The sequence below is a fragment of the Myxine glutinosa genome, chromosome 4, assembly GCF_964187855.1.
Source record: "Myxine glutinosa chromosome 4, kmMyxGlut1.1, whole genome shotgun sequence".
In the NCBI taxonomy this organism is placed as follows: Eukaryota; Metazoa; Chordata; class Myxini; order Myxiniformes; family Myxinidae; genus Myxine; species Myxine glutinosa.
Genome location: NC_136264.1, coordinates 131,294,524 through 131,311,984, shown reverse-complemented (window position 1 = coordinate 131,311,984; position 17,461 = coordinate 131,294,524). Strand labels below are relative to the sequence as shown.

Genomic DNA, 17,461 nt, shown 5'->3' with positions numbered 1-17,461 from the left:
TAACTCCGTGGCCTCCCGCTGCTGCTGAGACCTGCACAGCGCGCACAATCAGCTCAATAGTCAGATTGAACAGGATCGGCGATATGGGGCAACCTTGCTTCACCCCAGACTGAATCGGGACCGCGGTCGTCGGGCCCTCGTCAGTATTAATATTCGTAGATGCGCCGGTATAGACATCCCGGAGCAGCTGGATCAGCTCTGCCGAAGCGCCCATCGTACCCAGCGCGGCAAATATTGCTCCATGAGGCACACTCCCGAATGCATTACGAAGGTCCAACCAGGCAACAAACACATTCTTTTGGTTGCGCCTGGTGTCCTTCATAACCGTGTTAAGCAAAAAGGAGTGCTCAAAGCAGCCCTCGCTGGGACGCGAGCACTTCTGGGCCTCACTCAGCATACCATGCCGGAGGGCCCAATCACGAAGCCGATCTGCCAGGATCGCCATGAGCAGCTTATACAAGCAACTCTGTAGGGCTATTGGTCTAAAGTTCTCCGGGTCCTTGGTGTCCCCTTTCTTATGGATCAGGACCGTAGTGGCGCTTTTCCAAGAAGAGGGAATACGGAGCGCGCGTAGACATCTATCAAATATCTCTCCTGTCACACGACACGCTCCGTCCATCCTCTTTAAATGTTGGTACTCCACACGGTCCGGGCCGGGGGCGGAGTTACTCATGCGCCCCAGCCTGTCAGAAATTTCTTTCTGGCAGAGGGGTGCCGTCAACCCCCTCCCCTCTACCCGAGCCTCATCAGTATGGGGAACATATTTATTAAATTCCAGAGAGATGGCCTCTGGGTCAACAACCCTGGCGGAAAACACCTCGGAAAAGAAAGCCTCGGCCTTAGCCCTTCCGCCAGCATAATGGTCTGCCGGTTTCCCGAGAACCACCCGAAACGCACGTTTTCGGCTCCGCCTGTACAGCTTCTGCAGGCGGCTAGCCTCCTGGGGGTCATATCTCGGCCCGGCGATACCAGCCCCATTGGGCTGGTCAAACCTGGGCCAAGCAGGACGTGTGGGAGCGCCCGCGTTACGCCCGCCGCGCGAAGGTCGACAACGGTCGACCAAAGCTCTGGCAAACTCATCGCAGGCGCTTTCAAAATCATCCCACCCATCCGCCCTACGGAGGCGCTCCACCCACACTTCAGGGAAGGAGGAGCTGGCCGCTGCATCACCCGGGGGGAGAGCCGGTCGAGGGGTCGGGGCCGCGTCTCGGCGAGGCGGGGGAGGTTCAGGCCTAAAGGCAGGAAGGGCGGGCGGGGCTACATTTGCAGCTCCGCTCGCCAATTCAAAATCCCCCACCTCGCCACCACGCGCCTCTCCCCCTCTCCTGTCGCACAACCCCCCCGGGACCTCCACACGGTCCTGGACCTCCGGTGAGTGGACCCACTCTGGACCCGCTGTAGCTCGGTGAGGCGGGGGAGGTTCGGGCCTAAAGGCAGGAGGGGCGAGCGGGGCTACGTTTGCAGCTCCGCTCGCCAATTCAAAATCCCTCGCCTCACCACCACGCGCCTCTCCCCCTCCCCCATCACACAACCCCCCGGGGACCTCGGCCACAGCCTCCCGCAAGAAGCCATCACAGGCTTCCTCGAAACTCCGTCCCTCGGGGGCCTCGAGAATGGCTGACACCCAGTGTACCCACCGCCGGGATGCCCCCTCTTCCGATTCAACACTTTCTATAGGCTGGGGGGCCTCCACTAGAGGAGGACCCCCACCCTCCGGAAGCACCGGAGACTCGGTACAGTCGGCTCTAAATCGGACCGACAAGGGGACACCAACTGGGGACTCGGATACCCGACTGGACTCGAGCACAAGCCCGGTCCAGTCGTGCCCTCCAGAGGTACGACCCACGCACGCGGGTCGAAATTCCAGGGTCGGTCGCCTCCCGTTACCGCCAATCGTTTGAGAAACGCGGATGCACGGCCCGGCAGCGCCGTCTTCCGAGCCATAGCTCTCGGACGCCGCGGCCGGGCCGGGGAGAGGGACCGCCGCCGTTCTAACCCGAGAACGCCCAATGCCGGAACCTACGTCCCGACGCGCGCGTTCCGGTCTGACGGCGGCGGTCCCCATTCTCTTTCGGGTTAATAGGCGATCGACTAAGGAACCCGCGACACTGGCAACGGCAGGGCGTACCTTTTTATCCTCTCTCCGATGAGTTTGGAAATGGTTCGCCACCCTCCGCGCCGTGTCGTACTCCAGGTCGCACCTCGAGCACTTGAATGCTGTAACATACACGGTCCCGACATGGATCCGCTCCTGATGTCTCTGTAGGGTCTGATATGTATAAAACGTTTCCTGGCACAACGCGCAGGGCCATCTGTCGGGAAGCGGATAAGCAAATACCTGCGTCTGGGGGCCGGCGAAGGCCAAAGCCTCAACGTCGACCGTCCGATGCAGCCGAGCGACGTGCCGGCGCCACCCCGCGGCCGTGGAAAGAAACTTACCGCAATGCTCGCAGGGGAACCCCCCCGCACCGCCGGCTGCACCTCCGCCTCCACGATCGGGCCTCAATCCGTCGCACTCCATTGGAGAAACCGTGTAAGGTCGGGAGTCCTCAAAACCTATAAAAACAGTGAAGACACATATAAGCACACTTATAAAACCTATTAAACTGATAAGAACAGATACTACACTTGATCTTAGCCAAAAGGCCGAGAAGCGATAACTTACAAAATTTAAAGTGGCCTTTTCCATGAGGATCACCTTTATCATTGAGCGGCGCCAATTCACAGAAAATCGAAATTACCTCGAAATGGCCGCCGTTCGGTGCCGACATTGCAGCTGTGAATGTTCGTCCATATCCTGGTATTAAACAATCATGATGTGATGTGTATATTTTGTTCATCTTGGTAGAAATACAGGATTTATCGTGTGGAGAACAACAGGAAGAGAGGAATCGAGTTTAGCGTAATGACGTCATGACGTTCTGGGAGGGAGGAAATGACGCTCGGGGAGGGAGGAAATGACGCTCTGGGAGGGAGGAAATGACGTTCGCGGCACACACTCCACACGTACGCCACAAGTACGCCACTCACACTCCACACGTACGCCACAAGTACGCCACACACACTCCACAAGTACGCCACACGTATGCCACACACACTTCACACGTACGCCACAAGTACGCCACACACACTCCACACGTACACCACACGTACGCCACACACACTTCACACCTACACCACAGGTGAACCGTCGTCCTGAAGGCCGGCCATGAGTGCGGCCTTCATGGAGCGGTGAAACCACTCGCACAACCCGTTGGCTTGGGGGTGGTCGGCCGTGATGCGGTGCAGCGTGACCCCCAACGAGCGGGCGACCGCGCCCCAAAGTTCGGACGTGAACTGTGGGCCGCGGTCGGACGAGATGTCCGCCGGTGCACCGAAGCGCGCGACCCAGGTGGCGATGAACGCCTGCGCCACGTCGGCGGTGGTGGTGGAGGTGAGGGGCATGGCCTCCGGCCACCTGGTGGTCCTGTCCACCATGGTGAGCAGGTGGGTGAACCCCCGCGATGGGGGCAGGGGACCCACCAGGTCCACGTGGATGTGGTCGAAACGCCGTGCAGGCACGGTGAAAGGTGCTAGCGGGGCCTGGGTGTGGCGGTGGACCTTGGCCCGCTGGCAGGCCGTGCAGGCGTTGGCCCAGTCGCGGACGTTCCGTCGAAGGCCGTGCCAGACGAAACGCGCCGACACCAGCTTCTGAGAGGCTTTCCGGCCCGGGTGAGAAAGGCCGTGGATGGAGGCGAAGATGCGGCGCTGCCAGGAAACGGGCACGATGGGGCGAGGCTGGCCCTGGGAGATGTCGCAGAGCAGGACGGTGCCCGCGAAGGGGATGTCGGCCAGGCGGAGGCCCGTGTCCGCCGCCCGGAGGGCCTGCACCGAGGTGTCGGTGGTCTGGTCGGCCGCCATGAGCGTGAAGTCCACGCCGAGGTGGACCGCGTTCACGCTGGCCTGAGAAAGACAGTCGGCCACGGCGTTGTCTTTGCCGGCGACATGCCGGATGTCCGTGGTGAATTCCGACACGGCGGAGAGGTGGCGCTGCTGGCGGGCCGACCACGGCTCCGTGACTTTGGCCATTGCGTAGACCAACGGCTTGTGGTTGACGAAAGCCGTGAACGGGCGGCCCTCCAGGAGGTGTCGGAAATGGCGAACGGCCAGGAATAGACCGAGCAGCTCGCGGTCGAACGTGCTGTATTTTAACTCGTTCGGCCGGAGCTGCCGGCTGAAAAAAGCGAGTGGCTGCCAAATCCCGTCCACCCATTGTTCATGGACGGCGCCCACCGCGTAGTTGGAGGCGTCCGTAGTGAGGGCGATGGGCGCGTTGAGCACCGGGTGTGCCAGCAGCGTTGCGTCGGCGAGGGCCCGTTTTGCGCTCACGAAGGCCGCGTCCATGGCCGTGGACCAAACGATGTCATGCTTGGCCGGCTTGCCCCGGAGGGCCTCGTAAAGGGGCCGCATGAGCTGAGCAGCGCGGGGCACGAATCGGTGATAAAAATTCACCATGCCGAGCAACTCTTGTAGGGCCTTGATGGAACGGGGACGCGGGACCGTGGTGATGGCCTCGACCTTGGTCGGCAGCGGCACGGCCCCGGTCTTGGTGATGCGGTGGCCCAAAAAGTCAACGGTCGTCGTGCCGAAGTGGCATTTGGCCGGGTTGACAATTAAGCCATGCTCGCTGAGGCGACCGAACAGTGTTCGGAGGTGGAGGAGGTGCTCGGCGCGGGGCGTGCTGGCGACGAGGATGTCGTCCAGATAGACGAAAAGAAATGGCAGGTCGCGCAGCACGCCGTCCATTAAGCGCTGGAACGCCTGGGCCTGAGCTGAAGGTCTCGGCGTTGACAAGGCGACGACGTTTGACGTCGACCAGCAGCCCGTGCGCGCAGAGGAAGTCGGCGCCCAGCAAAGCCATGGGGACGCAGGCGGTCACAAAGGTCCACTGAAAGCGCTGGCTGCCGAAGCAGAGGGTGACGTCGCGCGGGCCGAAAGTGCGTATGGCCGAGCCATTAGCAGCGACCAAAGAGGGGCCGCAAACGGCGTCCCGCCTGTCCTGCTCGGAGGCGGGTATGACGCTCAGTTGGGCGCCGGTGTCACAAAGGAAACGCCGCCCAGACGCTTTGTCCCGAATAAAAAGCAAGTTGCCCGAGTGGCCATGGCTGGGAATGAACGCCGGCCCGGCCGTTTCCCGACTTGCCGAAAGTGCACGGGGGTCGGCACGTCCGAGCCTTGTGTCCGAACCTGGCATGGTAATAACACCACGCCTGGTCAGGTGGAGGCCCCGGCCGTCGTGTCGGAAGCGGTCGGCGCGGCGTGGCGGCCGCCAGTTGCACCGGCAGTTCGGCCTCCAACCGCGCAGGGTGCTCGGGCGTCGTGGGCGTCGCCTCAGACGGCGGCAGGCTCCAGGTAGCCGCGCCGATGTGTTGGCCCGCCGAGGAGATCTTATCGGCTTCCCTGGCGAGGGCGCGGGGATCGGTGATCGACGTGCCAGCCAGGGCGAGGCATACCGGGTGAGGCAGCTGGCGAAGGAACAGCTCGCGGAACAGAAAATCCGGAGAGTGCTCACCGAGCAACGAGAGCATATAGTCCATGTGCTCGGACGGGCGCGTGTCGCCGAGCTCGGGCAGGTCGAGCAGGCGCCGTGCGCGTGCCGCCGATGAGAGGGCGAAAGCGTCGAGGAGGAGCGTCTTCAGCGCGTCATACTTGTCGGCAGCCGGCGGGTGCTCGAGGAGGCTCAGGGCGCGGGCCGCGGTGGCGGAACCGAGCACTGCCACGACGTGGTGGAAGCGGGTGTCGTCCGCGGTGATGCCTCGCAGGGCGAACTGGGAGTCCGCCTGGGCGAACCAAACAGCCGCGTGAGCCTCCCAGAAGGTAGGCAGTTTAAGAGTCACTGCCGTGTCCATGTCGGTAGGTCACCAGTGAAGGAGCTGCGCTCCAACGCGAGTCGAAAGAATTGACGCGACCAAAGACGGAATTCGTCCGAGTTGCTTTATTCAAACAAAACAGCTCAGGTATTCTGAAAAGCCCGTTTATCGGGCAGCAATATATTGTTGCGGATATGAGGATTGCATTTTTTTGATTGTGTGTATTGTATTGTGGTAAATTGTTGTGTAACATTGGTTGGATATGGCCCCTCCTGCCTCCAGAGTTGTGTAAAGGTAAAAAGGGCGTCCCGGTAGTTAATTCCATGAAACACCACATTGCAGGACACTATAAGACCCTTGTTCAGTAGCTTATATCTTATTATGTGTTTTAGAGTAAGGCCTTGTCTTCCAGTAGCATGACACTCCATTGCACCAAGTAAAAGAGATAGATTCCCTTCATTCCCATTCCCAAAAACCTCCATTCCCCCTTTCGTCATTGCCAAGCCTCGATTGCCAATTACATCCCCTCCAATTGCCGCCATTGACCACGAGGCAGGGTTGGGGAAGAAAGGCGGGTCCCCACCTCGTCATAGAGGGGAGGAGTGAGTCAGCCCCACTCAACCAACCACGAACAAGGGGTTGGACTTGGAGAGGGTGTGGAAAGGAACAGCAAGGAGGTTCGCAAAGGTTGAGGGGCAGGGCCTATATAACCCGCAGCGGGACGTTCCCTAAAGAGAGAAGTGAGAGGAAGGGAATACGAGCTGAGCTGCGTGGAGAGGTACACGACAAAGAAAGGGTCCAAGAGAGAGCTGGGTTGGGAGGTCCAAGAGAGAGAAAGAAGATACACCAGAGATACGGCAGATGAGTCCAGCCCCGTTTCAACCAGCCGCGTGAAGCCCTGACGGGGCAGCGAGTGACCCTGCCGGCGTGCGCTGTAAAGCCGAATACAAGGAGCTGCCGGCGTGCGCTGTAAAGCCGAATACAAGGAGCTGCCGGCTCCCCGCTTCCCGCCCGGAGTGGACCCGCTCGCTGTGCCCTGTGATCCCACCTGCTCATCCCTCCAAACGATTCCTACCCTTCCATCCATTTGCGTACGTGAGTTTGTTTTGTTCGTGCTGTCCTGGGTAGTAAACTAAGTCCGTATAAGCTAGTAATTTTCACTGTGTCACCTGCGTTTTCATGTCACCTGTAAATAATCGTGACTGCTCTTTTTGCTTATGTGTGTGTAAATAATAAACCCCGTTACTCTTCTGTACGTCTTCTTCTTCTTCCTCTTTGCATTCGTCGTCTTAGTCTTTTCCACATTGAATATCTGTGGCGCGATACGGCCAACGTTTGGGTGAATCGGGTTTAGTCGGGGAACAACTGTTCGGCTGCGGTGCCTTCGCTCGGCAAACAACATCCTTATCCGCGGACCGTAACAATTGGTGTCGGGGAGTGAGATACGAGGCCCGAGGCCCGAAAAAAAAATTTGGTCAAAATTTGGAGTAGCCGAAATTTGCTTTTGTTTTACAAAAACCCGAATTTTGAAATCGCGCCATGGCTGGTCAAGGCGACGGGATGCCGGTGGGAGAGATACAGATAGACGGGGTAGAATCGACCCAGGACCTCGGGGAAATGTATATGGAGGATGTGGTTGAGGGGGTATCAGGCGCACAAAATGGCGCTCTCGCGCACGTGGTTGAGGGGGCCACGGTCGCGGAACCAATGAGCGCGGCCCAAATGCAAGCCTTCATGGCCCAATTCATGGTGGAAATGCAGAAAGAAAACGACAGTATGGAACGAATGGAAAACAGAATGAGGGCTGATAGTGAGTGAATGAGGGATGAATTGGGGGGCAAAATGGGAGAAATGGGGAACCGGATGGATGCTCAGAGTGAGCAAATTGAAGCAACAACGAACGGAATGAGGGCCGATAGGGAGGAAAGGGAGCAGAGGGACAGAGACCGCAAGTTGGGCGAAAGGGTTCCAGGGGTGCATGACGAGGTAACGCGGGTCGAGAAGCGCTGGTTGAGCGAAGTTGAGAAAAGCACGGGTACAATGACGGGGGTAGAAATCACGACACGGGGTTTGGAAAAGCCGGCGACCGATGAGGTAGAGGGAATTTTATTAAAGCCAACGGTCGTCGAGGCGAGTAAAGAAAAAGTGGAAGTGGGCATTGAAATTGAAGAGACCGGGGACTTAGAAAACCACTCGTGGCGGGAGGAAAAGATGGAATATGTACAAGGTCGGTGCTCAACTCATAATGATGTGCTCACTCACCAAATAAAGAGTTTGCAGGTTTTGGTGCAGGGAGGAAGAAGAACCCCGAAGGTGAGACGTGCTGTGTATTGTGCGGGGAGATTTTGCAGGAGGATGTTTAACGACAAGAGAATTGTCGCGTGATTGGGATCAAGGAAGCACCCGGGCGTTGGTAAAGGGTCCCGTGTGAGTGGAAATGGCACGCGTGTGAGGAAAAAGTGTGCGTCGGCGAGTGGGTGTGTTATAAAGTGTGGGAGTGAAACCGAGTGCGAGCGAGAATGCACGTCGGGGTGTACGGAGTGTACGTGCGAGGGTGAGAGTGACCCGGAGAGTGAGTTGGTGGTGGAGCGGGTGCGAGAATACACGCTTGGAATGGTCGAGGGTGTGCGAGGAAGCACACCTGAGGTAGTGGTAGCGCGAGTGTGGGAGAGCCCATGTGAGCGCGTTAGTGGGTGGATGCCAGAGTGCACGCCCATGGTGAGTGTTACGGAGGACGTAACGGAGGAGAGGTGTGGACCGAAGTGTGCGCAAGAGTGTGCCCGAGAGGTGTGGTGTGTAACAGGGAGAGCGTTGGTGGAATGTACGGACGGCGTTGGAACGCCAGGTTTTGTGAGGGTGAAAGGGGTAGCGTATGCATGTGAGCATGCAGGTGAAGCATCGACGGTAACCGGGTTAGCGTTTAGGGCGATGGATAGCCGATGCGAGCACTCGGGGCGCGGTGTGCTTTGTTGGATGCGAGGCCCGGCGCGGATCGAAGCTGCGTCGTTTCTCTTCGAAGCGTCGTTGCCGATTCGGGCTTGGCCCCGCCCTGCACGGTCGAGTCCGGGCTTTGTCGGGCGAGGCGACCGGTATGGTTCAAGGGCGAGTGGGAGGAAGCGGCACGGTGCCCCCTCGTGGGGACGGGGTTCTGACCGGGGGAGATTGAGCCATCGGGCCCGGGACCGCAAGGTGCCGCGCACAGATGGTGCGTGGAATCTCGGCCCGACCAAACCACCTCCCTTGAACCGAAAGCCGGACGGATTCAACCTGCAGGCGACCAAACCACCCGAATTCATTGCTCGGCTTTACGAAGCCGAGTTTAATGATGTCATGACGCACCGAGGCTAGGATATAGCGGACTGTGATGATGGTAATAGTGATAGTGGTCTGGACCCGAAATTAGAAAAACAAAATTTGATGATTGGCAAAGGATTGGCAGAGTGGTGATTGGCAGAGGATTGGTAGAGTGATTGGCAAATTTTTGATTGGCTGAAATTTGGTGAGCAAAATTGGTAGTGGAACGTCCCCGATGTGGTGGGATGGCAACTCTGTCATCCCTCACAACGGGGGGCAAAGGAGCACTAGTTTTATGGGGTTTATGGCAGTGAAAACTAGCCCGGGAGGGTTAGGATATATCGTGTGTAGGGATCTAGAGATTGACAATAGGTAACGGTAAGGTTAGGTAGCTACATTGGACAGGTAGCTGGGGACATAGAGAGGGTAGTTTGGATGATAATGACGTGGTATGTGCTTAGTTTAAAGGGAAGACGGGGACCACTAAGTTTCAGAGGGGAGTAGTTAGATGAGATGATGCCGAGTGAGTGTTGAAGGTGTATAGAAGTGTATTGTGAAAAGTGTGTAAGGAACAGGTGTGATTGCACAGGTGTGCAACTGGACAGGTGTATGGAGCAGTGTATGAGGGAGTAGTGGTGATTGCGTGTGGTGTTGACCAAATGGTCCAGGAAGGAAGGAGGGTGCAGGTGGCACCAGGTGTGAGTGCACAGGTGTGCACCAACAGGTGTATGGAATAAATGGTTGTGTGGAAGACATGGAGTGTGGAATATATGGGGTATTGGAATGGATGGTCGTGGAGTGAGTATGGTGGAAACTATGCAGTGGAGTGGATGGTGCGAAGGTGTGAATGGGGGAAGAGTGAGTGGACCCCCATCACGAATACCCGGGGCGGGTAGTGTAAGTGTTAGGTAGAGGGTATAGGTAAATTGTGGTTGGATATTGGCATCTGTGGTGCGGGTGAAAGAATGATGTTTGGATGGGTGCATTAGTGTTGTGGAAATGGCTGGGCGTGTAGCCTGTTAGTGTGTGTAGTTGGTTTGGGCACTCCACCACTGTGAGGATGTCGGCCAGGTGAGGCCGCAGGTGGGCTCTGGGAGCCGGTAGTTGTGGATGGGGCCCGAGGATCCGGAGGACGGACCCGGGTAGCCCAGTGCCAGAGGGCACCGAGTGGGGTGACAGAGCCAGGAGGGGCCTTCCCCAGTTAGATAGGTTAGGGTGAGGAGCTAGGTAAGCTCGGGTGGCAACTACAGTGGTGGAGGTGTGCAGGTGGGTAGACCTGCTGGGAGAGCTACACGCCCCAGCCCAGAAATTGTGCAAGGGCACCGGGAGATGAAGCGGGGGAGTGAGACCCCAAATTGAGAAGCACCACAGTTTGGTCAATGGGAATTGGTTTTTAGAACCCATAGTGTAAGTTGGCCAATGGATTGGCAGGGAAAGACCCCGGGTAGAGTAAAGAGTGTTAAAGTCATTTAGAGGGTAGATAGGATGAAGGATCTCCTTGCACCATCTGCATCCACTCACCTGAGGTGACAGGTACTCCACACCATGCCAGGTTGTTTTTATTATTTTTTATGTGCAAATGTTTGGATTGTGAGACGCATCATGACGTGGGTGTGACATTGTGCTTGATGTTCCATCTCTTCCTCCTTATGAGGATTGATGATGAATTGGTGATGGCAAATTTTGGATAGAGGGATTGTGGAGACGAATTTGGTATAAGGGAAATATGGGAAGACGTGACGATAGCGACGAATTTGTAAAGGTGTAGATTTTGTACATATGGGGTAAGGGCAAGGGTAGTGTAGGTGACAGGGGGGGTGACGTACGGTAGGGACGAGCTTTCTCACTTCGCTCTCCGTACGCACTTCACCTTGCATTGCCTTATTGATGTGTACCCTTGTGACCTTACCCCTCGCTCATCTGTCTTCCCCCCTTTTGTCTCCCACATGACCTGTGCGCCATTGGGCGCCGAGGGGAGCGTGCGTGAGTCCGCCATTGTGCGCCCGGAACTCCCAGAACCAGCTGTCTGCATCGATGCACCACATTATGGACCACATGTCTGTGGCCGAGCACCACTTATGGACCCCATGGGTTGGGGGCATGGCCCCTCTGCTGGAACCGGCCATGAGGGCCAGAAATCTTGCTGGCGGACCTTGATCACAGGGCACCGATGCCCCACAGGTGAACCACACTAGTCGGCCCTGTGGGCCATAAATAAAGAAAATAACATGGACACGTTGGGTGCAAGTTTTAATGCAAATAGGCCGCCAGCAAAGGAAAAGACAACATCTGGAAGAACAAATAATAATAGCCAGCAGAGGGAGCCGAAGAGCAAGAGACCACCTGCAGGGTTAGGGATTGTTGATTTATTTTTATTCAGTGAACATTGATGAACTGCGGTGACTGCACCGATTGGTGCTTGAGGGTGTGTTGGTGTGTTATGGGTGCTTTCATGGTGCGTCGATGCAGAGCAGACTGTCTCCCCTCCCCCCCAGAAAGAACAATTACAGGTCCTGGGTTAGTTTTGTAAATAAAAGTAGCGTCAATTGTAAATAATGCTCCCCACCGTCAGTGTATAGTTTGAAGACCATTCCGCAATTCGGTTAGCTGTGGGCGTGAGTCTGTTAGGCAGGGTGCAATGGAGCAGTGGGACATATTTATTTATGTTTTAAAACTGTCGCACTCAGGGTCAGGTTAAAAGTAGAGGGAACTACACCTACGTGTCACACTAAATTAAAGTTATAGGCCCGGGTCATGCCTAAGAGGAGGAGGGTGCAGTGTTGTGGATATGAGGATTGCATTTTTTTGATTGTGTGTATTGTATTGTGGTAAATTGTTGTGTAACATTGGTTGGATATGGCCCCTCCTGCCTCCAGAGTTGTGTAAAGGTAAAAAGGGCGTCCCGGTAGTTAATTCCATGAAACACCACATTGCAGGACACTATAAGACCCTTGTTCAGTAGCTTATATCTTATTATGTGTTTTAGAGTAAGGCCTTGTCTTCCAGTAGCATGACACTCCATTGCACCAAGTAAAAGAGATAGATTCCCTTCATTCCCATTCCCAAAAACCTCCATTTCCCCTTTCGTCATTGCCAAGCCTCGATTGCCAATTACATCCCCTCCAATTGCCGCCATTGACCACGAGGCAGGGTTGGGGAAGAAAGGCGGGTCCCCACCTCGTCATAGAGGGGAGGAGTGAGTCAGCCCCACTCAACCAACCACGAACAAGGGGTTGGACTTGGAGAGGGTGTGGAAAAGAACAGCAAGGAGGTTCGCAAAGGTTGAGGGGCGGGGCCTATATAACCCGCAGCGGGACGTTCCCTAAAGAGAGAAGTGAGAGGCAGGGAATACGAGCTGAGCTGCGTGGAGAGGTACACGACAAAGAAAGGGTCCAAGAGAGAGCTGGGTTGGGAGGTCCAAGAGAGAGAAAGAAGATACACCAGAGATACGGCAGATGAGTCCAGCCCCGTTTCAACCAGCCGCGTGAAGCCCTGACGGGGCAGCGAGTGACCGTGCCGGCGTGCGCTGTAAAGCCGAATACAAGGAGCTGCCGGCGTGCGCTGTAAAGCCGAATACAAGGAGCTGCCGGCTCCCCGCTTCCCGCCCGGAGTGGACCCGCTCGCTGTGCCCTGTGATCCCACCTGCTCATCCCTCCAAACGATTCCTACCCTTCCATCCATTTGCGTATGTGAGTTTGTTTTGTTCGTGCTGTCCTGGGTAGTAAACTAAGTCCGTATAAGCTAGTAATTTTCACTGTGTCACCTGCGTTTTCATGTCACCTGTAAATAATCGTGACTGCTCTTTTTGCTTATGTGTGTGTAAATAATAAACCCCGTTACTCTTCTGTACGTCTTCTTCTTCTTCCTCTTTGCATTCGTCGTCTTAGTCTTTTCCACATTGAATATCTGTGGCGCGATACGGCCAACGTTTGGGTGAATCGGGTTTAGTCGGGGAACAACTGTTCGGCCGCGGTGCCTTCGCTCGGCAAACAACATCCTTATCCGCGGACCGTAACAATATATACACATTTATGCCGGGGCGTTTGCCCGGGAAAACCGAGACCGGGCATGCCCGGGTGTCAAGGGCGAGTCCTGGAAAGGCGAGTCTGGACATGCCCGGGCGTCCTGGACGCGGCCTGGCAAGTTGAGGCTGGGCGTGCCCGAGCGCTCTGGGCGAGCCATGGAAAGGCGAGAGCGGGCATGCCCGGACGCTCTGGGCTAGCCCTGGAAAGGCGAGTCTGGACATGCCCGGGCGTCCTGGACGCGGCCTGGCAAGTCGAGGCTGGGCGTGCCCGGGCGCTCTGGGCGAGCCCTGGAAAGGCGAGAGCGGGCATGCCCGGACGCTCTGGGCTAGCCCTGGAAAGGCGAGTCTGGACATGCCCGGGCGTCCTGGACGCGGCCTGGCAAGTCGAGGCTGGGCGTGCCCGGGCGCTCTGGGCGAGCCCTGGAAAGGCGAGAGCGGGCATGCCCGGACGCTCTGGGCTAGCCCTGGAAAGGCGAGTCTGGACATGCCCGGGCGTCCTGGACGCGGCCTGGCAAGTCGAGGCTGGGCGTGCCCGGGCGCTCTGGGCGAGCCCTGGAAAGACGAGACCGGGCATGCCCGGGAGGTTCGGGCGTGCCCGGGAACAGCGAGTCCGGGCATGGCCAGGAGAGGCGCGTCTGGGCTCGTCCGGACGAGCCCGGCATGGCGATCGCGCCCTGGCCGCGTCCTGGCAGGTGCAAGGCGATTGTGTACATTCAGCGGGACCGCTACAGTTGTACCATTTTTCCTTTCATTTCGGTTCTTTTTCTTTCTCCGTAACAGACAACAGTGCCCAAAGCAATGACGATTTAGCTTAGGAAATTTGAGTATATGATGAGAACTATTTCGAGCAGTATATGCTTACGCGTGATTCGGTTGTTTTGCACCAACCTCGTTCCCGGCGTCGCAGACGTGTCGAGTGCGCTGGTAAGATGTCCTGTGTCGAGGGCGCTGATTGGCTGATTCGGTTCTCCGACGGCCACGAGATTTCTAAAAAAACAATTTTTTTTTTTTTTTTTTTTTTTTTTTTTGTATACAAGATCGAGGCTCGTGAAAGAGCGAACATTAATCACACAGAAAGACAAACAGACACATAAAACAAATAACATCGGGAGCGGTAGACAAGATGGGGAGAGAGGGGGAAGGACACAAACACAACATTTGAGAGCAGGGACCGAGAGACATGGAGACATCGAGAGATCTGTGGGAGGGAGAGGGCTTTGGGGGGGAGGCATGTGAAGGGGTGGGGGGGGGGGGGGAGGTGGGAGAGGTATAAACATATGGACACTGCCAGGATTTCCAGGAAAGAAGTTGGAATTTCAAACAAGGTGGATCTGGGGTGAATTAGTGGGGGTAGAAAAGATCAAGGTTTTGGATGGGGGAAGATAAGAGATGGTGGTGAACAGCTGTTTTAAAGACCTGGAGGGAGGAGAGGGATTGAAGGGAGTGTGGGAGTTTGTTCCAGAGGCGGCAGAAAAGAGGAATGAAAGAGTGAAGGTGAGCAGAGAGCCGAGATTTCGGCAGTTTAACCATCAGAGGGTTGCTGGCAGATCTTGTGCGACCTGTAGGAATATTTGGGGGACAGAGCACAGAGAGAGCTGGGGGAGCAAGGCCGGAGAGGAGTCGGTAGAAGACAGAAAGACCACCTACCTGCCTGCGGTGAGTGAGTGAAAGGCCCTCAGAGATAGCTTCATCGCGGGAGATTCCAATGATTTTGAAAGCTTTGGATTCAACAGCGTGAAGCCGAGCCAGGTCTTTTATATTTTTCGTCAATGTGAGAATATTTGACGCCGTTTTCACCGTCCGAAACGCGTAATAAGCTTGTAAAAAAATATTTTTTCAAATGCTCGAATCTCATTGGTCCTGGTGTTTGGTGACGATTTTCGTTGAAGATAACGAGGTTGATCTTAACGTATTTTAATTACTAATGAGAGGTTTCATTAGATTGTGAATCAAAGAACGACGGGTGAAACAAACTCCTATTGAACTTTTTTGCAATTGTTTTATGCAAACTTCCGCATCCGGTCGATGGCGCCCACCATCGAGCGCTTTCATTTTAGAAATACTTTTGCAAATGCTCGACTCTCATTGGGTCCGGTGTTTTGTGACGCGTTTTGTTGAAGATAACCAGGCCCGTGCGGGCCGATGTTGGTCTTAAATTATTTTATTAATACATCGGAGGTGCATAAGATTGTGAATCAAACGACGACGGGTGAAAGAAACTCCGAATGAACGTTTTAAATTTGTTATGCATACTTCCGCCTCCGCAAGATGGCTGCGCCCACTGCGCTTCGGATTCTCGAGCCAAGGCATAATCAGGTTTTCAACATAATACGTACTCGTTTATTGACAACACCGGCTTCGCCGGCTATTATTGTAACTTATTATTGGAATCAAAATGCAGTATTTGTAAATTGACTAATCCGCCTGTGGCTGCGGAAGTCTTTTTGGAATAAACGGATTATCATTATATTATTATTATAATGCAGTGGTATTGTTTTCATAATAATAATAATAATAATGGTTAATACTAATAATATAGTAAATATAATCGTAACACTGCAATCAATCCCTTTGTCGTTATTGCAGAGTGTCTAGATTGAAGCGGTGTATGGTTGGTTCATTGTTGACTCGAAACAGAATAAACCATGGTCTCAATGTAAAAAATAATTTAATACTTACATTATTTGCGACCTGGTAATGGTATCCCCACCCAGGTGATACTCTCTTCAACTAAAGTATCAAACAAACCCGGCTACACCGATGTTCGACTTTCGGTCTTGTTTTGTGTGTACAGTCCCACAAGGCTGCGAGTTGCGTCATTGTCCGTGGTGTGTCTGTGCTGCTGATGTTCCCTGCAGGTTGGGGCAGGAATTTCAGGAACGTGCAACGGTTCCCGCGCTATGGGCGGGGCTTCAATTGGGAGGCCCACATCAAAAAGGCAAAATATCAAAAATTGAAGGCTTTTAAATTTTAGATGATTCAAACAACATCCGTTAAATCATATCACACGCAAATCATCAAAATCTAAACAGTATTTGTAGAATTTCAACAAAACCTACATCACTGTTCATATCGGTAAATATTATTCCATCGTGTTTGGAAAAACTGGAATAATGGAAAAATTGGAAAAAAAATTGGAAAAACAATATAGCCTAGTTTACTCCAGGGGGTGTCGATTACTCACCCAAAATTTCGTTGCGATCGGTTCAGCCGTTTTTGCGGTACCTGGGAAGCAGACTACGGATTTTTATGTTAAGAAAATAGGCCTTTTATGTTTTGAAAAGCGGGATTTTTTTTTTTTTATGTGAAAAAATCCCGAAATATTTTTTTCCCCCGTTTTATTCATTTTTTATTATTACCAAGTTTTTCAGAAATCAGTCAAAAAAAGAACAAAAAATGGTAAGCTTTTTCCTGCACAACATTAAGCACTCTGGGCTAGTAAACATGTAAAAAATGACGTTCAGGTAGGTACCTTTATTGCAACCGCATTGTTTGATAAGTAGAGGACTAGAAGAAATTGACAAGACCCTTTTAGGAACGGTTAAAGTAGGTGTTTGAAATCATTATCTTGGTAATGTTCTCCTTGGTGAGGCGGTGTCGGCGGTCGGTGAGGACGTTTCTGTAGACGGAGAAGGACCTTTCCACGTCGACGCTGACGATGGGGCAGTACCTCAAGAGGGGGATGTCAGCAAGCTTGACTCCAGCCGGCACACCAACCTCAGATCCGTGCTGATCTCCATCCAGGATCAAAGCCACTGTCCTCAGCACACCAATGTCGGGATTGCGCTGCAGCACCGCCTTGAACTTGGTGAGCAGGATCTCCTTACGGCAGCCTCGGATCTTTTCGAGCTCCTCCTTGGCCTGATCAAGGAGCTGGAAGGCCTTGGCCAGCTCCATGCCGGCCTCCTCCAGTTGCTTAAGGATCTTCGGGATGAACGACACGTGGGCATTTAAGAAGACCAAACTGAGCTTGATGTCCGCCTTTCCGAACAGGTCCTTGGCACTCCGGATTGCCATCGCGTCGTCATCGTTCAGCTGGTCCACAATGTCCTTGACGGCCTCGAAGTGCTCGGCGTAAAACACCGCGGCGTTGATCCACGTCCCCCACCGAGTCAGAATGGGCTCCGGGGGGAGAGAAAGATTGGGCTGCTGCTCCTTCCAAAGGACAACACGCGACGGGGCTTTGACGAACACCTTCTTCGTCGTGGCAATCAGGTCATTGACGTCCTTGAACATTTCTCGGACTGTCTCGCAGACACGGTGGAGCGCGTGGGCAACGCAAGTCACATGCAGC

The 17,461-nt window shown here is 54.7% G+C and overlaps 1 pseudogene; it reads right to left on the bottom strand.

Annotated features, from left to right (window-relative positions):
• Window positions 1–2,491: 2,491 nt before the first annotated feature.
• On the bottom strand, window positions 2,492–2,658 carry LOC137426322 (U2 spliceosomal RNA; annotated as a pseudogene).
• Window positions 2,659–17,461: the final 14,803 nt, after the last annotated feature.